The 24,236-nt window shown below is 43.9% G+C and overlaps 1 protein-coding gene across 1 annotated transcript in view; it reads left to right on the forward strand.

Moving 5' to 3' along the window:
• The first annotated feature begins 6,316 nt into the window (after window positions 1-6,316).
• Window positions 6,317-24,236, forward strand: part of LOC147732919 (histamine N-methyltransferase-like) — a 490,500-nt gene continuing 472,580 nt past the window's right edge. Inside the window, exon 1 of the mRNA XM_086957452.1 lies at window positions 6,317-6,474. The gene's annotated coding sequence lies outside the window, so the exon portion shown is untranslated. The remainder of the gene's footprint in view (window positions 6,475-24,236) is intronic.

A 24,236-nucleotide genomic window follows, 5' to 3' on the forward strand; every position in this document is an offset into this window, starting at 1 on the left:
AGGTCCCTAAATCCGAAAGTAGGAATTCTCCATCCTCCTTCTGGGTAAGCCAGTCATATGCACTTAGTTCCTGAGTCACTTTCAGCCTCTTTAGGAACTGCATACTTCTTTCTTTGTTACTAGCAAAGCAACACAGCCAACTCATTTTATTCACCACTGTGAACTTCTTCAGGGCTGTAATTTAACAGTGACAAAAACATACTTTACTAAATTCACAAGTAAAAAACATAATATACCCAAAGTACAATAAACACAAAATAAAAAGATCAATGCCCAGATTGGAAAACCAAGAGAATGTATTTTCCTTTAGGAATATTATCCACCACCTACATTGAAACAAAAGATACAATGTATTCATAGAACCGTCTTAAAACCAAGTGGAAAATAGTCACCATATACATTGTGGATTAACAAGCAAACATGCCCCCCACATGTCTCAAAAAGTACATGTTACCCTTATTTCAAAACGCATCCCACCAATTATTCCCTTTATTTGATATACCAGACATAAAGGATTTTATAGCATACATCAACACAAGGGAGAGATATCAGAGTCCATAGATCCAAAAGTAAATGAACATGATTTGATATATGTTCCAGTACGTGTACTAGTTGAATTCATAACATAACAGACACAGGAAAAAAATGAAGTTAACAAAGTCAATCTTCCCAATTAATATACAATGTGTATTATGATATTGTTTTGACAACAAAAAGGAGGGAAAGAAAAACAGAATTATTGACAAAAATGCAATACATCATTCAATGGATATTTGTAAGACTCATACTATCAACTAATATATCCATTGTGTGACCATCTATGTGTCTATAAAAACAACAACTATCAATACATACCAATCTTATTTTGTACAGCCAATATACCATGATATGCGTCTTATGAAACTGTAGTATATCATATGGAAATATACCATATATTAGTGGGGTTACATTAGATTACACACCCTAGATCCTTTTAATTACGTCCAGGACAAACCTGTTCTTGACAACTAATGAGATAACATAGTGCCCCTTGTAAATAACCCAAACTCTAATGTTCTATCAAATAGAAAGTAGCTTAACAGAGAACTAACAGAAAATTAGAAAACATACAAAATAAAGAAAATGACAATTAAAAAATAAGACAAGAAGAACAAAGGAGAAAAAGAAACAAAGGAGTCAAAAAAGTATACATGCTTAGTTAGTGTTACTGCAATCAGACCGTATGCGTGCTGCCAATCTAGATTCATCCAGAAATGTTGTGTCGCTACAATGTATCCAAGGATTGTGAGACAGCTCCTCACACACAACTTTGAAAGCAAGTCGGCCATATAGAATGTAGTTGTGAATTGCAATATCCCCATATTTAAGCTCGAACAGCTCTGATCCAAAACACAATCAATTAGAATACCTCTACTGATATACCATAATTCTATATTCATACTATATAATTAATGAAAATGTCTCTGTTTAAAAAAAAGAAGAAAAAATCATACATGGAACAATAAATCAAAACAACAGAGCACAATTAAGCCGACAAAATAAATACTACTAATCTCAATTCTCCATTCCCAGGTCTCGAACCCCATTGCACATTGCATGAAAGCCAAGCGTTGATCCTGTGAGGCTACAGTAGTTACATATGCAAAAAGGAATGAAGACTGTTTATTTTTGAAAAATGCTGCCTGAGCAGGATCCATCTAGTAGATCTATCCAGATATTTTACATCTAGATTACCTATTCCACATTATAGACTGGTCAAAAAATTGTTATAAAAATATGGTATGCACAAACATATAAATCACTGGGGGCCCAACCGAAAATGCAAAAGACACAGCAAAGCATAACTTCCAAACATCAGCAATCCTACGGTTGAAAAATGAAGGTTACCTTAGTCTGTGTCCAGGCTAGAAGGCACACCGCAACTCACACAGTATAGTTATAAAAGACAGGTTAGTTTTACCCATAATTTGTTGTTGCAGTATTAATCCTGTTCAGTATGAGGGGAACCGTAGATTCGGACATTTGGGGGCAGATTTATGTTAACTGGCGCATCCCCAGGGATGCGCCAGTTAACATGCGCCACAGTGCGCCACAGCTCCGCCAGCCATGGTGCGCCGCATTTATAATGCGGCGCACCATGGTGCAAAAACGGCACAGATGCGTGACGCATCTGTGCCGGAAATGTGGCGCATTGCTGGAGTTGCGTCGCAGGGCTTTACAACGTGACGCATCTGCCTAGATGCGTCACGTTGTAAATCATTTGTAGGGATGCGCCACGTTTACGCCGCCTTGCGTGACACAACAGCGGCGTAAACGTGGCGCAAGGGCCTCATAAATCTACCCCTTGGTGTATATGCTCAGCTGAGGATCCAATGGGTTGGAGATGGCATCTGTTGAATATTGACTAAAAGCCTCTAAGTCAGAACTACACTGTTAAAAATTGGATTCCTGGTTGGATGAGACTCCACTGTTAGAAATTGGATTCCTGGTTGGATGAGGTAATTACCTATGCCAGGCAAGAACCCCCACTCTAGTCAGGTTAACCCAGATACACAATAAGATAACCTGTGCTCACCCTCTGGTAGCTTGGAACAGAGTAGTCATGCTTATCTACAAAGGCAGTATGTAAAGTATTTGTGCAACACACACCCGTAACATGATGAATACACCACAAAACGTCTCCACACAGGTTTAGAGAAATTGAGAATATTTATATGAGTGAAATGAGACCAAAACAACAAAAATATAATAAGTAGAAGCCAGGATATGAATTTTCAAGAATAAACCAAAATGAGTGCTTAAAAGTCAATGGCGGTCAAAAAGCTACTAGAGGTCACAAGGGACCAGTGCAAATCCAAAGCCAACCATGATGGAAGGCAAGCCGGCTACAGGAGCCCGCTGAGAAAGTACCTTGGATGGAGTAAAGCGTTGAGACTGAGGGCTCAATGCGTCGATCTTTTCCACGCAGTCGGGTCGTTGCATTGTTGTCGAGACTCGCTGAAGTGAAGGTAATATGTTGTCGACAAGCTGCACAGAGCGTTGTCATCGAGCCATGCAGGCTGTGAAACCACTGTTGTTAGTCAGACTGTGCACAAAGGGCAATGCAGCCGAATTTCTCACAGTCAATGCAATGCATCGGTTTTCAATGAAAACAGCTACAGAACCCACTTCTGAGGGCCAGAGCTTGGAGGGGACCCCTCAGGAAAGGATAGGACCAACAGAAAACAGAGTCCAACAACACCAGCAGAATTGTATGAAGTCTTTTGTGTCCCTGAGACTTCAGAAAATAGGAGGCATGCCAGCAAGCCCTTGGAGATCATTTGCAGGGAAGTCAGAGTCCCGTCAGTAGAATCAGGGTGCAGCAGGCAGAGGGGCAACAAGCAGAAACACACTTATCCCAGAAAAGTAGCCCAGTTGAGTCCTTTCAGCAACACTGCAGTCCTTCTGACAGGGGTTCAGTTCAAGATCCAGAAATGTCTAAATATAGGTGTCAGAGACCCAGTACTTATACTCAAAAGAGAATTCAATATAAGGGGTGATTTCAAAGGAACTCTCCGCAGTGCAGAAGGATCCCTTTCAACCCAGTCCTGTCTACCAGGCTAGCCCTGGGGGTAAACACAACTAGGTCTGACCTCCAAGAGCAGCCAGTCACAAATTTTAGAGACTCCTGGGGGTAACTATATCCTTTAAAAAACACCTTCCCAGTACCGTTCAAAAATCCATGAACTGATTAGTTCTTACTGCTCCAATTTAAAAAGAGGTTGTCAAGAATCACAACACATATAAATACCACAGTGGTAAAGAATCCTCACATCGATGTGTGTATCAAATTTATCAAATGAAAGAAAGTAAAACATGTGAGAACAGTTAGAATGCACCTCACGTGCTCAAACGCACAGGGCTACTGGATTGTACTCGCCAGTGTGCCCACGTTATAATCATTGGTTGCTTTCGTAACCTTAACAAAAAGAAAAGAAGTTGGTGTGTTAGAATTCCACAGAAGAGGGAGGTCAAAGCAACACAGAAAGTTTGTGACTGACAACACTGTGGCTTCGTAATTCACTCAGTGTTGGCCTTTTGCCCCCCCTCTTTGCTGATCTAAGGATGACAGGTCTAACACCCCCAAACTGTAATGATTACAAAGTACGGTGGAGCCTTAGTTGGCATGGGATAGCTGGCCTCTGGGCCAGTGTGTAGAGCTGCTCGCTCGTCGACTGGAATGTGAATGAAGGGGACAGTCTCCATTGCCCTTAAAGCACCACATGTTCATGTGGCACCTAGTGCTAAATCATTTGTAGACTAACTGATTCTGGGTCAGGGGTTCATAAGTAGCAGAGCAGCTACCTTGTTGAGATCCATTGAAAGACAGTCTCTTTTCACAGTTTTTGTCTTAGTCTGTGGATGCCTGTGCCACCCCCAAGGGTCTATCTCCCACTAGGCCGGTGGGAGAGATGGGATGACAGCCTGTGGGAGGCTGACTCCAACATGTGCAGCGCAACATGGGGGCCTCCTTCTTCTGTTCTGGGCCACCGGGTGCAAGGATGGGGATACAACACCTCACAGGACAGCGGGGTGAACAGATGGCCAGAACAAACACCATCTGAGCCACCTGGTGATAAGAAGTCAGTCAGTGACTCAAGGAAGGGACCTCCTGAGTGCTATCATCATCGTCGTCTCCTGCCAGGGCATTCTGGTCATAAGGTTAGACCCAGCCACCTGGTTTCCAGGCTGGGCGACTAGATGACCAGCCAATGACTGGCTGACCAGATAACCGGTGAGTTGCTGGCCAACTAGTGGGCAGGAGGAACTGCCGGAACAGCCAACTCTGACTTTTATCTCCCCCCAAGCTCTGTAAACCCCCACGATAATCAATGAAAAATGGCTTTTCAGGCAGGCTCCAGGGGAGACAAGGGGTTGGCTGGGGTTTGACCCTCCTTAGATCCCAGGCTCATGCACCAGGAAGGTGGAAGGCACCAACCCAGGGATTTTTTAGCCGATGGACTGGGGTGACAATCCATAACTTGGGCAAGGTGGCTGCCGACTGATGATGACTCTCATGCCCTTCTGGGGTGTGGAGTGGAGACAGGACCTAGTGTGAAGGCCCAGGCTGATACTGGGCCATGTTGGCGTCAGACTGGAGAGTATTCTGGGTTTTCTGCAGCATGGACAGTTCCTGTAATCTGCTCGTGAGAGGGAGGCAAAGCCAGGTTTCTAGGCACAGGGGAGGGTCACCATCCATATCGAGGCCATGGGTGGCATTGAACCAGGCAGGAGTCTGGGGCTCCTGTGGTTGAACAGTTACCCAAATTCCTCCACTAGGAGAGGCTGGTGAAGCCAAGGCTTTTGTCTGGGAAATCAAGGCTCCAGGCTCCAGGCTCTGGGCAGGTGCACCTTCCCTACCTACACCAAGGTGGTATCGGACCAGGAAGGAGTCTGGAGCTCCTGTGGTCAGGACAGCTCCCATAAGTCGCACACAACAGATGGGTGATGCCATTGCTTTTGCCTGGAAAGCAAGGGCTCTAAGTACCAAGCAAAGCCACCTTCCCTACCAAGGTAAGGGTGGCATTGGGCAGGGGAGGAGTCTGGGGCTCCTGTGGGCTTGACAGCTCCTGTAATCCACATGCCCTGTGAGAGGCGAGCAAAGCCATGACTTTCACCTGGGAAACCAGGGCTCTAGGCACAGGCAGGGTCACCTTCCCTACCCGGTCCAGGGTAGCGTTGGACCTGGAAGGAGCCTGGGGCTCCTGCAAGCTGGACAACTTCCTTAATTTCCCCGTTGGAGGCCCAGTCCCCGCAGTCCAGAGGTGCTAGCCAGCAGGCTGAGCCTCCTACACTTTTCATGGCAGGGTAGAGCCCCCCTCAAGGGTATGTCTGGTTTCAAGATGCCTAACAGTTAACTTGTCAGCTTCTTGTAGACAAAATGGTCACTTGTGACATTCTCAAGGCCAAGTCAGCCAATTCACGAGCGACCTACGTCAATAACCCTGCTTTCCTAATTTGAATTCCTCCCAGGCCTATCCATAACATTCCATGATCTTCGCTACCTCTCTCAACAAGTAAATATAAAGCACAGCTACATAACTACACACGAAATGAAAATTGTATTTCAACGGTTTAGCTTTATTTACAGCTTTTAATTCGCAGCAAAAAAGGGGAAATGTTATATATAATTCGAGACTACAGTCTGGAAGCTCATTTCTGCTGGAGGCAAAACCACACCTTTTGTCCCAAAATGCCCTTTGGTGTGGGTGGAGCTATTGCAAGTTTGACTTGGCAGGTCCGTCTAATGTTTTACAAATTCCAGATATAAGCAGCTCTTACTCTGTTAATTCGATTCAAGTCCTTGAGAGGGATGTTACGTCAGTGAAAACTCTTGATCGTTTCTAAATAACAACTCCAGAATTGTAATCTTTTTCTCCGAACACGGCTTGCTGCAGCCTTGAAGGAAATTATCATAGTGGAGGAAAGAGTTAGGTAAGTCTGCCACTGTTTTGGACATGTGACTATATTCTTTGCTGTACATTTGGGTAAACACATACTAGGCATTAGCTACAAATGTATATAGTTGTGTTCTACGTTTATTTATAAAAGCGATATGTATTTAGATTGACATGCAGGGTTACATATATTGAATTTAAAATAACTGATTGAGTTCAGATTTTGCAAGGTTATGCTTGTTTGTGACCTTTATTTCCTGTTATATAACAGTACAAATGTTGTAAATATTAAGTGGGCCATTCGTAAAGTATACTCTCCGTGATTTGTTGATTATCCGACAGTAGAGTGGATTTGAATGTGTGTTTCATTATCTGATGTACTAACAGTGGGGTTTGAACTTAAAGAAGCAACTGATCATGTTTACATACTCATTTTTTCCGTTCAAATTAACCAGCAAATTACGACAGACAGCGAACACCAAGTATTTTCATAACAGAACAACACAAAAATACAACTGTGATGGGATTTTTTTCACAGGTCATTAGGCAATCGGCGATTGTTGGGTTCAGACTGTGGCAATCAGAACCATTTATCCCGGTGTCTTTTGGTGCTCAGTTCCGGGCTCAGTACAAAGGTTAAGCCTAAATACTAGAGGGCAGATTTACAAGCCAATTGCGCCACGTTTGCATCATTTTTAACATGGAAAAAGTGACCTACGGCTGGCTCAAGGGGCTTTGCAAACCATGTCAAATCCAATAAACTTTCATAGTCCACCTATGCGGAAAAGCCGGAAAGCAGTAGGCTGAGTTTGCAATATTTAACCAGATTCTTTTATGTGATTCTTAGGAACAGGGTATAGACCAAGCCATATATGTTGCACAGCATAGAGGCTGATTAAGATAATATTCCGCCTTTCCCTTGTATTCTTGTTGCCAAGGTCCCTTTCTAAGCAGTACGGAACCTGTTGTAGCAGTTGCAAATGAAAGTCAACTGATTAGCACTGTGAGGTTAATGTTGGGCAGACTTGCACTCCAGAAATGGGACTCTTGAGTAAGGAGAGAAGGAAGGAACACAAGGTTTGTCGTCTCAGCCATGAAGCACTCACATTTTTGGGTGCTCCTCATGACCTGCATATGAGAATTTAGGGCTGCGTAACTTTATAAACTATCTACTTGCCCAAGAGATGGGATGCTTCAGAACTATACTTGACATGTTACAAAATCCAGTTGTCCCTTTTGATGACATTCATCGTGTTGACAAATTATGGCAACATTCTTATTATATCAGCATACTGACAATAGCCTCCGCTATTATGGTAGGACTCATATTACATCTGAGCTTTGATTATAACAAGACACTAATGTTGCCATCTTTCCAGAAATATACATGCAGGTTTTGGAAGTCAGCAGGAAGTATTATTTCTAGGGTTGGGATGCACTGTGAATCTGTCACACTCACACATTTACATGTTTAAGGGTATTCATCCACTTTTCTCAAGTTTTTTCCTGTACTGGAAATGATTCGAAATTTACTTCTCACAAGGAAAAAAGATTGTGACGCCCTACCTTCGGATGAGTAGCTCTCCAAAAGCTAATTAATCATGCTAAATGTATTAGTAGGTGCTATAAATGTGTTTTTTAATCTAATTACTCCTGCAGATATCTATGTCTGAATTTTCTTCAGAGCATGTATATCCCCTATATACAGGGACTGGAAAAGTCAGACACTTCCCTTTAAATAATGGGTACTCGCAAACATTTTCCCAGAGGCAAAAAGGTCATCGCTGGTGTGACCGAGGGCCGCTATAATGCCACCATGGTGGTGGTCGTGGGGCGTGGAGGTGTAAAGTGGGCGTAGGGGAAGCAACCCATGTACATCTAGTATTTGAATTGCACCTGGGAGCAATCCTAGCTTCCACACTTGACCAAACTTTGTGATCATGGGCAACTGTTTTATTTCACTTTGCCTATTGGCAGTGTTGTCAGGGTGGGGGAGGAAGGAGACATGAATGTTTCGAAATTCGTGCTTAAAAACAGTTAAAAAAAATGCACTTTTAAAATCCGATGTACTAAGGTGAAATGCTTCTGCAGATTAATGAAATACACTTTTCTGAATTTTGAACGGACTTCATCATATGTTTACATGTTTGTTGCAAAATGTCTTTAAAAATGAAAGTGTTCTTAAAGGTAAGTGGTGCAGGACAGCATCTGTGATTCTTTTTTTGTTTTTACTTCAGTTCTACTAAATGAATGCTTGCCATTTATTTAATATCTTTATGAGTATTAGAGCTTTGAAATGTAAACAGCAGCCTAGTGCTGCTGTTTAATAGGATGCGGATGTAAAAGTCAGGTGGACCGCATTCAGCCCCAGGACTTTACTTTGTGTATCACTGCTATAGTGTCGAACAAAGCTGATTCCCAAACCTTTTTGTGTTGCTCAATATGAATTTGCCTTGAAAATACGAAAGACAAGCAGCGTTTGGCAAAACAGGAACTGTTGGTTTAATTAAACACTGTGGCCAGGGGTAGAGCTTGCAGAAACTGTCTCGAAGCACAATCAATCCAAGCGATTGTTTCTTAGTTTTGAGAACAATAAATGTACATCCGGTGATTCTTGTTTGGTAAAAGAATTCAGGTCTTGTCTGTGGAGTCATTAATAAAAGGTACAAATGCTGGTGGGCCTCAACCTTGGATGGACACAATGTGACTCAGTGGGTAGTGTGTCCAAATGTCTGGCAAGAGGGGTGCGTGATCAGTGCATGTACCATGTATTGTGTCCTGACGTCTAGCAAGAGGGCCTGATGTTCCAAACTCGATGTGGCATCTTACTTTATGATGTTTGGGAATGCGTGCACCCCTATGACCATGTATGCTTTAGTGAGGCTAATTTCCCTGGACCATTGTTTTGTCACTTTGCTTATCAGGGGGACAGACCTGAGTTTCCTGTTCACAGGTTTAATGCCGGCTAAGAGCCACCCAATCTGTGACCTGACAATCATTTACCACGGGCCTGGTTTAGAGAGGCTGTTTGATCACGTATTTTTGAGTTGGGGTTCATGGAGAGTTCATGATGGGCGAATTTGACAATAGCGATGCAATTTAATCTGTGTATGCAAGTGTACCATCATAGGCATTAGCATCCTTTTTATCAATAACAACATTTCCCCCCTGTAGTTGAATTTCCAACTACATTGTCTAACCCATACTTCATGACGGTCATATTATTGGGGACATTCTGTTCTTAACTTTTGACTACTACTACATCCTAGTTATTTGCATTCTACCTAATTTGAGGACTGCATTTTTAGAGCAAAAAGCACCCAATTGAAAGAATCCACACACGACCAATAAAATATGAGAATGGACAACAGTGAAGTGCACAGTCCGGTCAGCCACCAGGGGAGCAAGTTAAACCAGTTTAGATATAATCTCACTATAGGGGTTCTAGAGGGAGAAATTCTTCCATCCATGATACCACTCCATGTAATCTGTATTCACAAAGAGTAACCGGATGGTGCATCCGAACAACTCACTGGAGAAACAAAGAAAGGGAAAAAAGGAGGGAAAAAAGTATAGACGTATACATGTGTTAAGACGAAAACCCTTATTCACTCATGGAATTAAAAGGAGGACATACCTGATGAATTGATGTTACAAATTCTTTTAGATTTTGAAAAATCTGAACAATACATTAAAATTTTAAAAGTTAAAATTGTTTGAGACATTATTCTTTTTTATTTAAAAATTATGAAATAGTACCCAAAAAGATATATTAAAAAGTGAGACTTAAAATATACTGTGCAACTTTTTTGTGTTACATAGTAAGTTTGCTCATAGTTACTTCCTTTCTCCCACTATATTATCTCCAATGTGTATTTAACATCTCTTTATCATCTCCTGCCTCCATATTGTTTCTGCTTTCCAGACAGACTATGGTATGAATTCCATATACCACAATAACTTCTGAAACAACTTGCAAGATATCTACAAAGGAGACGATGTTTATTTATTTTTAGACTCTGCATTGGTACCTACATGTTGCTACGTAAATAAAAAAAATAAAAAAAAAACAACAAAAAGAACAATCAATAAACATACAATATTTGAAAATGCTATCATTCTTTTTTCCCCATATTACGCTCCCCGAACCGCTTCCCGGTGCGCGTACCGGGCGCTCCCCGCGCAAAAAACGATTTTTTTTTTTTTTGCCCCGCGGGCCCTTTTAACCCCTTCGCTGCTAGGCCTTTTCCCCTCCTGTGGTAAGCCCTTTTTTGTGATTTGGGGTAGTGCGCGCTTAGGCCCTTGTAACTTTTTGACCACATAAGGTATCCACGCCAAATTTGCGTCCTTTTCTTCCAACATCATGTGGATTCTAAAGGCACCCAAGGTTTGTGGATTCCCTTGGAGGGGTCCCAGAAATTAACCAAAATATAGTGAAATGTTTGTTTTTTTCAGAAAAATGGGAAAAACGGGCTGCAAATGAAAGACTCTGGGTTTTTCCCTGAAAAAGTTATCAAAAAAGGGTTTGTGGGGCTGAAATCTCCATTTTCTCAGCTTTTAGGGAATGGCAGCCTTTTGTCAGAGAACCGACATTTTTTACACAGTTTTGGCATTTTTCTGGGACATAGCCTATTTTTGCTATTTTTGGAGCTTTCCACCCCCTTCCAGTTAATGGTGGAAATGAGTTTGAAAGCAATAATGGATCCTGGAAAGCTGTACATTTTCAAAAAGTAGACACAATTCTGAATTCAGAAAGGGGTCATTTGTCTAAATCCATGAAGGTTTCTTTATAGAAACTAACAGTGAAATATTGGAATAATTGAAATTTTGTTGAAAAAAACAGCCTTTTGTCTCAACATTTTCACCTATAACTTTTTCTAATTTTGACAAATCTTGGAAAGCAATATACCGTTACATTGGTTAGACCTTCCTGGTTGTGGGGATATATAGGACTTGTAGTTTCACCAAGAACCCAACGAACCCAGATCCAAAAACTGAGCAGCAACTTGCAATGGTATGTTTTCATTTACTGGGTATAGAGCACTTTGTCTTGGAAAATGTATACATGGAAAAATCTGTATGAAAGACACCTATGTATTTCTGAATTGGGTACAAATTATAGAGTTCAGAAACAGTATATAATTGCATATCTTCAAACTTGGGAATACTCATACTAGCATGAGAATTATTGGTCATTTTTCAAAAATATTTTTTTTTTACACAATGTCTTTCATTGAAAGGGAGAAATGCATGAAAGCTCATTTGGTAATAACTGTTGATTTACAAATCTTAATTACCCCAAGTCACCCGATAAAAACGGTACTTCACTTGTGTGGGTCGGCCTTGTGCCTGCGACAGGAAACGGCGCAAAATGCAACGTGGTCACACCTACATTTTGCAGTTACAAATTGACCCTTTTTTGGCAAAGCGCCTACTGTAGTTTTTGCACCCTAGCTCTGCCGGCACCTAGGGAAACCTAGTAAACTTATACATTTCTGAAAAGTAGACACCCAGGGAAATTCAGGACTGCCTACTACCAGGTTTTGTTACCCAGAATCCCTTGCAAAGCTAAGAATTTGACAAAAAAAACACATTTTCCTCACATGTCTGTGGAGGAAAGTTCTGGAATCTACGTGGATGAACAAATTTCCACCCACCCAGTGTTCCCCCAGGTCTCCCGAAAAAAATGGTACCTCACTTGCGTGGGTAGGCATAGTGGCTGCAACATGAAACAGCGCAAAACGCAACGTGGTCGCACCTGAATTTCCCAGTGAAATCTTGCACTCTTTGGACAAAGAGACTACCTTTTGTTTTTGAGCCCTAGCTCTGCAAGCACCTTCGGAAACCTAGCAAACCTATACATTTTTGAAAAGTAGACACGCAGGGGAATTTAGGATGGGGTGACTCCTCTACCTACCCTCAGGTTTTGTTACCCAGAATCCCTTGCAAAGCTAAGATTTTGACCAAAAAAAACACATTTTCCTCACATTTCTGTGGAGGAAAGTTCTGGAATCTGCGTGGATCAACAAATTTCCACCCACCCAGTGTTTCCCCAGGTCTCCCGAAATAAATGGTACCTCACTTGCGTGGGTAGGCATAGTGGCTGCGACACGAAACAGCGCAAAACGCAACGTGGTCGCACCTGAATTTCCCAGTGAAATCTTGCACTCTTTGGACAAAGAGACTACCTTTTGTTTTTGAGCCCTAGCTCTGCAAGCACCTTGGGAAAACTAGCAAACCTATACATTTTTTTAAAGTAGACACCCAGGGGAATTCAGGATGGGGTGACTCCTCTGCCTACCCTCAGGTTTTGTTACCCAGAATCCCTTGCAAAGCTAAGATTTTGACAAATAAACCACTTTTTCCTCACATTTCTGTGGAGGAAAGTTCTGGAATCTGCGTGGATCAACAAATTTCCACCCACCCAGTGATCCCCCAGGTCTCCCGAAAAAAATGGTACCTCACTTGCGTGGGTAGGCATAGTGGCTGCGACACGAACCAGCGCAAAACGCAACGTGGTCGCACCTCAATTTCCCAGTGAAATCTTGCGCTCTTTGGACAAAGAGACTACCTTTTGTTTTTGAGCCCTAGCTCTGCCAGCACCTAGGGAAACCTAGCAAACCTATACAGTTTTGAAAACTAGACATCCTGGGGAATGTAGGATGGGGTGACTCCTCTGCCTACCCCCAGGTTTTGTTACCCAGAATCCCTTGCAAAGCTAAGATTTTGACAAAAAAAACACATTTTCCTGACATTTCTGTGGTGGAAAGTTCTGGAATCTGCGTGGTTTAACAAATTTCCACCTACCCAGCGTTCCCCCACGTCTCCCGAAAAAAATGGTACCTCACTTGACATTCAATACCACCAGCTTTTGCAAGAGGGGTTACCTGGGTTTTTGGCCCCGTGCTAGACGGACATCTAGGGAAACCTACCAAACCCATACATTTCTGAAAAGTAGACACCCGGGGGCTTCCAAGGAGGTATGGGTTGCGTGTATCCTCCAACGTTCCTTTACCCAGAATCCCTTGCAAACCTCAATTTTAGCTAAAAAAAATCAGTTTTTTCACACTTTTTTGCATGGGAAAGCGTGGCATCACTGGGCTCACACAAATTTCCTTCCACCCAGCGTTCCCCCAGGTCTCCCGATAAAAACGGTACCTCACTTGCATGGGTAGGCATAGTGGCTGCAACAGGAAACGGTTCAAATTGTACGGTGGTGAATTTACAATACCCAAATGCAAAACAACCTTGATTTTGGGGGGGGGGCACCTGAGTTTTTGGCCCGGGGCTCGGTGGTATTCTTTGGAAACTACCAAACCCAAACAGTTCTGAAAGGTAGACACCCGGGGGAGTCCAGGGAGGTATGGCATGCGTAGGTCCCCCAATGTTTTCCTACCCAGAACTCCTTGCAAACCTTAAAATTAGGTAAAAATATCACTTTTCCAAACTTTTTTGCGTGGGATCCCCGTGCCGGCAAAAATGTCCTACCACCCAGCATTCACCTTGTTCTCCCGAGTAAAAGGATACCTCACTTGTGTGGGTGCCCCAAAGCAGAACAGTCCGAAAATGAATTTTGAAAAAGTAGTATTTGAGTTTTACAAATTAAGCTCCCCTGCCTTAGACACAGGCCTTTGGCCCACACACACAAGTGAGGTATCATTTTACTCGGGAGAACAAGGGGAACGCTGGGTGGTAAGACATTTGTGTCGGCACGGAGATCCCACGCAAAAATGTATGGAAAACTGTTTTTTTAACATAAATTCATGGTTTGCAGGGATTTCTGGGTAGGACAACCTTGGGGGACCCACGCATGCCATACCTCCCTGGACTCCCCCGGGTGTCTAGTTTTCAGAACTGTTTGGGTTTGGTAGTTTCCAAAGATGCCCGCCGAGCCCCGGTCCAAAAACTCAATCCTACCCCCCCAAAAAAAAGGTAATGTTGCTATTGGTTATTGTAATTTCTCCACCGTACGATTTGGACCGTTTCCTGTTGCAGCCACTATGCCTACCCACGCAAGTGAGGTACCATTTTTATCGGGAGACCTGGGGGAACGCTGGGTGGGAGGAAATTTGTGTGAGCCCAGTGACGCCACGCTTTCCCACACATAAAAAGTGTGAAAAAACTGATTTTTCCAGCAAAAATTGAGGTTTGCAAGGGATTCTGGGTAAAGGAACGTTGGAGGATCCACGCAAGCCATACCTCCTTGGAAGCCCCCGGGTGTCTACTTTTTAGAAATGTATGGGTTTGGTAGGTTACCCTAGATGGCCGTCTAGCACGGGGCCAAAAACCCAGGTAGCCCCTCTTGCAAAAGCTGGCGGTATTGACATTCAATACCACCAGCTTTTGCAAGAGGGGTTACCTGGGTTTTTGGCCCCGTGGTAGACGTCCATCTAGGGAAACCCATACATTTCTGAAAAGTAGACACCCGGGGGCTTCCAAGGAGGTATGGCTTGCGTGGATCCTCCAACGTTCCTTTACCCAGAATCCCTTGCAAACCTCAATTTTAGCTAAAAAAAACTGTTTTTTCACACTTTTTTGCATGGGAAATTGTGGCATCACTGGGCCCACACAAATTTCCTCCCACCCAGCGTTCCCCCAGGTCTCCCAATAAAAATGGTAACTCACTTGCGTGGGTAGGCATAGTGGCTGCAACAGGAAACGGTTCAAATTGTACGGTGGATAATTAAGTTTTCAATTTGAAAGCGTGTGATTCAAGGAAATTGTGACAGACAATTTCAAGTTTGCAGGAGATTCTGGATAAAAATCAACAATAGAATTCACCAGAAAGACATGACCATATACTTCCATGGTTTAACAATAATAACTAAATTTAGTAAGTTATTTATAGCTATAATGTACACCGTAACAGAGTTACTCAAAAGTCAAACATTCAAGGCACGGCTAACTATTCCTCAAAGACACACACATACAGGTTGGATTTGGCACGAGGGCGAGTGATGGTTCAGTACATAAAATTTTATTAACAAGATATTTCAAAAAATAAATGCATAAAAACCAAACCAGTGACTCGCAACTCGTGAGCTGTAAAGCCACGACAAGGCACCAACCGTTTTACAGGCCATTCACGCACCTTTCATACCTGATACAAACCAGACCATCGACACCATCCGGAAAGAACAGCAACATATTACAACAATCACAATAAGGGACAAGGTACACCCTACTTCAGAAAGAGATAAAAGACAAACATTACTGCACAGCCATCTAATCCGCAAGCACACACACATTCTGGTTGGATTTGGCACGAGGGTGAGTGATGATTCAGTACATACAATTGTATTCGCAAGTAATTTCACAAAAATGAAATACACTGCGTATAATTGAAAGTATGATAAACTGAACCACTGACTCACAGCTCGTGAGCTGTAAAGCCACGTCAAGGCACCAACCTCTTTACAGGCCATTCATACACCTTTCGTACGTGTGACACATGCAAAACATTCACACCGCCAGCCGCGGACCCATCACATTTCAACACTCACACCAGCAGTCAGCGCCATTCAAGGGCCCATCACTTTCACACGCCCACATTTCTGACATTGCAACAACACAAAATGATGGACTGCGTGGAGTGTCACTCACCTAGCAGTGTGTGTAGTGACCAACAGAAAGTAACTACTCACACACTGCCAGCCGAGCGCCAGTCCACCGACACCACCATCCAAGCACCGGTCCATGCACACCACTAGCCAAACACCACTCAGCGCACACCGACAGCCAAGTACCACTCCACACACACCACCAGCCAAGCAACACTCCACGCACAATGCAAGCCAAGCGGCACTCCACACACAACGCCAGCCAAGCACTACTCCGTGCACAGACAGCCAAGTACCACTCCACACACACCGCCAGCCAAGCGCCACTCCACGCGCACCACCATCCAAGCATCGGACCATGCACACCGCCAGCCAAACACCACTCAGCGCACACCGACAGCCAAGTACCACTCCACACACACCACCAGCCAAGCACCACTCCACGCACACCGCAAGCCAAGTGCCACTCCACAAACACCGCCAGGCAAGCACCACTCCGTGCACAGACAGCCAAGTAGCACTCCACACACACCACCAGCCAAGCGCCACTCCACACACACCACCAGCCAAGCGCAACTCCACACACACCGCCAGCCAAGCACCACTTCGTGCACAGACAGCCAAGTATCACTGCACGCACACCACCAGCCAAGCGCCACTCCACACACACCACCAGCCAAGTGCCACTCCATGCACACCACCAGCCAAGGACAAATCCAAACACAACACCAGGCAAGCGCAAGAGCACGCACACGGCCAACAAAACACCAGACCACGCACACCGCCAGCCAAGCACCAGTCCACAGACACCGCCAGACAAGCACCAGTCCACAGACACCGGCAGCCAAGCGCCAAACCATGCACACCGTCAGACAATGGACACTACACGCAAACCAACATCATACTTTTAGTTTTTTTTGAAAATAAAAGAAAAACAAAAACAAATTGCAAATTAATACAAATCTACTAACTCAAAAACTAAACTAAAAAGACTACACAAATGCAAACTTTGAAACTGAACAATAGGACCAACCAGTTCACTTTACCACTCATTGATACTCCCAAATATTCTTTTGCGTGTGGTACAATCTAAAACAAGCAGGTACACACAGCCCGGGGTTTGAAGGGCAGTCAGGGCAGTACATACGAACCTCCTTCTGCAAACCTCTTCGCCAACAGACTTTACATCTCCGACTGGGAAAGTCTTTTGAGGTTGTTGGAGGAATTGTATCAGGAAAGTGGCGATCTTTCAATCTGGCAATATCCTCCACCACTCCAACTCTAGGAAAACTTGCCTGTTCCACTAAAACAAGGCTGCCTATTACAGACTTCTGAAACTTTTCAAAAGTCATCTTTGACTGGGGACAAGATTTCTGGAACACAACAAAAGCATTAAAGGTTGCCAAGTGGAAAAGATGGATAGCCAACTTCTTGTACCAAATGTAAGCCTTACGAAGAGCAGCATACGGTTCCAACCTCTGATCTACTCTGTCAACACCACCCATGTACTTATTGTAGTGCATTATGCACACAGGTTTGCGCACTTCTGCAACCTAACCCCAAACAGTCACCGGTTCAGTGCTTTCATCATGTATTGTAGTCAACATGTAGACATCTCTCCTGTCTGAAAACTTAACAGCTAGAAGCTCCTCACAACGCAATGCACTACACTGTCCCTGAGCAAGCTTCTGACAAACAAGTTCTTTTGGGAAACCTTTACGGTTTGAGCGGATTGTGCCACAAGCAACAGTGTCCACTTTGCCCAATTCCCTGAACAACCGCACACCAGTGTAGAAGTTATCGACATACAAATGATGGCCTTTGTTTAAAAAATCCACGACCAAGTTCCCACACAATTTTCTCAGTCACTCCAAAAGTCGACGGACAACCAGGGGGGTTAATCCTGGATTCCTTACCAGTGTACACCCTGAAATTAGAAACATATCCAGTCTCACTGTCACACAGCATATACAGTTTGATTCCATAGCGTGCCCTCTTACTAGGAATGTATTGCCGAAATACCAAGCGGCCTTTGAACAACAGCAAAGACTCGTCCACTGCAATTTCTTTCCCAGGATAAAAGATCTCAGAAAATCGATCAACGAAATGATCAATGACAGGCCGAATCTTGAAAAGACGGTCACAATCAGGGTGATCTCGTGGCAAAGCAAGACTATTGTCAACAAAATGCATCATCCGAAGCAGAAGCAAATACCTATCACGACTCATGACTGCCGGAAATATAGCTGTTGCCATCAAGGGACTAGTAGACCAATATGAAGCCATTGATGGTTTCCTAAGCAAGCCCATCAAAAAAGTTAAACCCAAAAACTTTTTCATCTCCTCCAAATTTGTGGGAGTCCACCGGGTAGCTCTACCGTGGGGCTTAAGGCTGGCACTGTTCACCCTCAAAAAATTTTCAGCATACAAATTAGTCTGCTCTACAATCTCTGCCAAAAGCACATCATCCATAAACAACTTGAAAAAATCAATAGGCAAAAAGTTTTCAGTGTTCACCCTACACCCTGGAACACCAGTAAATTCAGGCAATGCCGGCTGCACCATGCCTGGTGCAACCCAGAGGTCAGAACTTTCAACGTCAAGTCTTGCAGCCGCAGGCTGCCGCCCAGCTGCCTCTCGTCTCACTGCACCAACTGGAAGTCTAGCAGCGACAGGCTGCAGCCCAGATGTCTCTTGCCGCACTATTGGCACAGGAATGTCCTCCGCAGCCACAGGCACAAGAATGTCCTCCGCAACCACAGGCGCAGCAATGTCCTCCGCAACCACAGGCACATTATCCACACCAAAAGTAGCTTCATCAGCACTCAGAGTGTCTTCATCATCAGATGAAGCCATGTGTAGAGAAAACTCACTACCTGAATCTTCACCTCCCACCTCTGGATCAGAATCAGAGTCAGACTCTGGACCATGGTCAGAGGAAGAATCAAAAAGCAATCCAACAACTTGCTGAGCAGTAATCCTGCGGCTAGCCATTATCCTTACAAATAAAGGAGTCTGCACAAACAACTCAACAACCCCAACACTGCGCAAAGTAAGATAAAAAATGTAAGCCTTTTTAAAAAAAAACGAATTTAGAAAATATATACAATTCACTTACAAGACGCAACTACACTCACCAGCACCTACTCTGCAAAGACACAGCAAAGAGGCAACGATATCCCACTAGAAAGAAGAAGAAAAAAAACTTACATCTACAAAAGGACACATCAAAAACAAATGCTAAACATGTTTTACAATCACAACAAACAGAAACCAAACATACTCGTATTACTACACACTTTGCAAAAAAATACAATTACAGTACAATTGAACAAAAAAGAGGTCTCTTACCAAACACATACAACTACAGAAACAGCAGAACAACAGAACCACCAGTAACGGAACCGCACACTGGAACACTCTAAAGAGAAAAAAAACAATACACATTAAAAGAAACAAAAACAACACACATTACAACAGGCTATGTCACAGGCTATGTCACAAATGGGGTGTCTGTCCCCAAGGGGGGAAGATTATAAATCATTATAAATGTGGGCCCCCTGAAAGCAACCCTACGGAGGGCAGAAAGGCCAAATAAAGACACAGCAGAACATACTTTTGAAAACAAATGGGCCCAAGGAAGCAACCCTTGGCCAAGGGGTCGCTCCCTAAAAAAAAAAAAACCCTGGAGTCTAGTGGGCTTTTCTATCCCCCCCTGGGTCCAGAAACGGTAAAAAAAACAGTCGATCTGCCCCCAGGGGGGGGCAGAACAGTCTACAATATTTATAATGCCCCCTGGAAGCGACCCTTGCCCAAGGGGTCGTTTCCTTTATAAATATAATCCAATCCCTGGTGTCTAGTGGGCTTTTCTACCCCCCCTGGGTCCAGATGCGGCCCAAAAAACGGACGATCTACCTCCAGGGGGGGCAGAAAAGTCTAAAAAAAGATTTGGGCCACTAGGAAGCGATCCTTCCCCAAGGGGTCGCTTCCTTTTCAAAAACAAACAAATCCCTGGTGACTAGTGGGCTTTGCTCCCCCCCCCTGGGTGCAGATCAGCCAAAAAAACGGCCGATCTGCCCCAGGGGGGGGCAGAAAAGTCTGAAAAATAATTTATCCTCCTAAGGAAGCAACCCTTGCCCAAGGGGTCGCTTCCTTTATAAATATAAATAAATCCCTGGTATCTAGTGGGCTTTTCTGCCCCCCCTGGGTCCAGATGCGGCCCAGAAAACGGCCGATCTGCCCCCAGGGGGGACAGAAAAGTCTAAAAAATAAATATGGCCCACTAGGAAGCGACCCTTCCCCAAGGGGTCGCTTCCTTTGCAAATGTAAACAAATCCCTGGTGTCTAGTGGGCTTTTCTGCCCCCTCGGGTGCAGATCGGCCAAAAAAACGGCCGATCTGCCCCAGGGGGGGCAGAAAAGTCTGAAAAATTATATATCCCCCTAAGGAAGCGACCCTTGCCCAAGGGGTCGCTTCCTTTATAAATATAAATTATTCCCTGGTATCCAGTGGGCTTTTCTGCCCCCCCTGGGTCCAGAAGCGGCCCAAAAAACGGCCGATCTGCCCCCAGGGGGAACAGAAAAGTCTAAAAAATAAATATAGCCCACTAGGAAGCGACCCTTCCCCAAGGGGTCGCTTCCTTTACCAATGTAAACAAATCCCTGGTGTCTAGTGGGCTTTTCTGCCCCCCCTGGGTGCAGATCGGCCAAAAAAACGGCCGATCTGCCCCAGGGGGGCAGAAAAGTCTGAAAACTTATTTGGCCCCAAAAGGAAGCGACCCTTGCCCAAGGGGTCGCTTCCTGCACCGTATCAAATCACCATAACACAATCCCTGGTGTCTAGTGGGGCATTCCTGGTGCACGATTGCGACGCTGTGCGCGATCGTGCACCAGGAATGCCCTGCATTGGGACATCAGGGGAGAAGAAACACAGTTTCCTCCCCCCGATGCCTCAAGGCACCGAAAACCAGCCCCCCCGCCCCACCGGAGCACCAAAGACGCACCTGCTTGCTGGACGCGCTGGAAACAAATGGCTTCCAGCGCGTCAAGCGCTTCCTGATGATGTCGGCGCGCGCTGTGCGCGCTGATGTCACCAGGAAGCGTGGTGGGGCCAGGGGGTGGCAGCAGAAGGTCTTCCGCTGCCACCCCTGCAAAAACAACGAAGATCCCTGCACAAGGGGGGGAGCGCCAGCGCTCCCCCCCAGGATTGTACTGATGACGGAACGGCTCCGTCATCAGCACAGCCCAACCGATGCTGATGACGGAACCGCTCCGTCATCAGCATCGAAGGGGTTAAAGCCCCCACATCAAACCTAGGGGGTCAGGGAGGATCTACTCTGCCCCCTTATGGTCATTTCCCCCTTTGTTTTGGCCACCTCTTGTGTCTCGATCCTACCGAGACACAAAATGGGGGCCGCTCCGGACTGTTTAGAATGTTTACAGACACCGGGGAGCCAATCAGCTTTCCGTGCGCAAGTCGCGTACCGCGCCCGGAGCGCTCCCCGGTGCGCGTACCGGGGCGCGCTTACAGATATATATATTTTTTTGAACCTAAATTACTCTAAATCCACTATTGCACATATCTTGAGACCTAGCAAAGGCACATCGGGCTACCAGTCCCAACAATTTTGCCAAGTTACATAGAAATCCATTCAGCCGTTCGAGCTAAAAGTGAGTTCAACCGCCCTATAGAAAACTCAATGTTAAAAACACGTTTTGGGACCCCCCTTTTTTCTCGGCCCCCGCTTCAGGAAACCCCCCCAAACTTTCGCGGGACGCTCAGAAACAAAATGTGCCATTTTCCTGAAAATTTCAGCCAATTCCGTCCATCAACGCCAAAGTTATTCAACATAGAATTTTCAGAAATCCCTATTCAAATAAATCCTAACTATATATACCTACTGGCGACCGCCAGTAGGTAATATATATATATATATTCACTGAAAAAACCATAGGTTTCACACCAGTTATAGTTAGGAATTAGCATTTAAAAAACCTATTAAATTCACTGGAAAAAACATAGGTTTCACACCAGTTATAGTTACCTGGAAATTTTACTGACATAAAACCATTGAAATTGCCATGTTATAGTTAGTTGGACTCACTATAACTTGCGCGCCTGCAATGCACTGCTGATGACGTCACATATTACATCACTCATGACATGGCCAGTGACATCGCTCATGACATCATTACACGCGCAAGTTATAGTGAGTCCAGCTAACTATAACGTGGAATTTCATTGGTTTTATGTCAGTAAAATTTCCAGCTAACTATAACTGGTGTCAAACCTATGGTTTTTTCAGTGAATTTCATAGGTTTTTTAAATGCTACTTCCTAACTATAACGTGTGTAAAACCTATGGTTTTTTCAGTGAATTTCTTAGGTTTTTTGAATGCTAGTTCCTAAGTATGAAATCACGTTCGTAACTAGATAGTGTCACCGCCTACACGTCCTAAGAAGCGCATGTAAAGTCATGTGACTTGAAAACAACACAATTGGTTCTTAGTAGTTTCTGTTCTGGAATTTACACGAAGCACTCCACCCACTTTCCTCACAATCTTTTCTACTCTGAAGAGACAACAACGTCGAGCATCTTCCGGAAAACTTTGCTGAAATGGCTGCCCTTCCGCATTCATCTTCCGAATCTGAAGAAAATGAGCGACCACCGTTAAGAAGAAAAAAGGAATCTTTCATTTGGCAATTTTTTACTTATCCTGAAGATCAAAAGAAAGTGAATGCGCCAAAAGTAACCTGCACGATATGCAATTCGGAGCTCTCAAGGGGAAATCCAAATAAAAAATATTCCTTTTCTATACACACCATGCAGCGGCATGTTAAACAAAGGCACCCTGAGCATTATGCAAAAGCATCGACAAGAGCCCTGGCCACGCTATTACCATCAGAGGTGGCCAGCACATCTTCTGGTGGACGACCTGTATCTCCATCGAGTGGTGAAATGGACTTGAGACCATATCTTGCGAAGGTGCATATGAAATGCAACAAGTGTGGAGAAATTCTTTTGTATGGAGAGCAGAGCCTCGTTCTTATTAAACTCAAAATTGAAAGTCACAAATGCCCCAAGAAAAGATAAATTTCTTCACTTCATTTTCATAGTATTACATACTGAAAAATGTAGTAGCAACTTTAAGAAATCGAAAGCATCATAACACTTGTTTCCCAAAAAAAAAAAAAAAAAGTTATTTTCAGAACTAACTCTTTCTACCAAAACATGCTCCAAGAGCATATTATGAGATGTTTTTTCGCCGCTTTATTTTAGTGCGAGACCGGGTGCGCGCACCCTCCTATCGCGTACAGGACCTGACACTTGCATGTGAAGTCATGTGACTTCTAAACAACACTTCTAATTGGTTCTTGGTAGTTTCTATTCTGGAATTTACACGCAGCACTCCATCCACTTCCATCACTTTCTTTTCTACTCTCAAGAGAAAACAACGTCGAACATCTTCCCGAAGACTTCGCTGCATTGGCTACCGTTCCGCATTCATCTTCCGAATCTGAAGGAAATGAGCGACCACCTTTGACAAGAAAAACGGAGGCCACACTATTACCATCAGAAGTAATCAGCACATCTTCCGGTGGACGACCTGTATCTCCATCGAGTGCTGAAATGGACTTGAAACCATGTCTGGCGAACGTGCACATCAAATGCAACAACTGTGGAAAACTTCTTGTATACGGAGAGCAAAGCTTTACTCTAATTAAACACAAAATTGAGAGTCATAAATGCTCTAAGAAAAGTTAAATTTCTTCACTTTATTTGGATAGTATGACATACTGAAAAATGTCGTAGCAACTTTAAGAAATCAAAAGCATCATAACACTTGTTTCCAAAAAAAAAAAAAAAAAAAAAAAAGTTCTTTTCAGAACTAACTCTTTCCACCAAAACATGCTCCAAGAGCATATTATGAGATGTTTTTTCGCCGCTTTCATTTAGTGCGCGACCGGGTGCACGCACCCTCCTATCGCGTACAGGACCTGACACTTGCATGTGAAGTCATGTGACTTCAAAACAACACTTCTAATTTGTTCTTGGTAGTTTCTATTCTGGAATTTACACGCAGCACTCCACCCACTTCCCTAGAAAACCAGTTTATCGAAAAACTTTTAAAGCCTCCTCTTATGAAATATTCGACATCAATCACATAGCAGAGTACTAAATAGCACTATATACACTCCGTCCCTTAATTATAAGAGACTTATTGCTATGTAAAAGCAACT

Source organism: Lissotriton vulgaris, chromosome 2_1 (assembly GCF_964263255.1).
Source record: "Lissotriton vulgaris chromosome 2_1, aLisVul1.2, whole genome shotgun sequence".
Lineage (NCBI taxonomy): Eukaryota > Metazoa > Chordata > Amphibia > Caudata > Salamandridae > Lissotriton > Lissotriton vulgaris.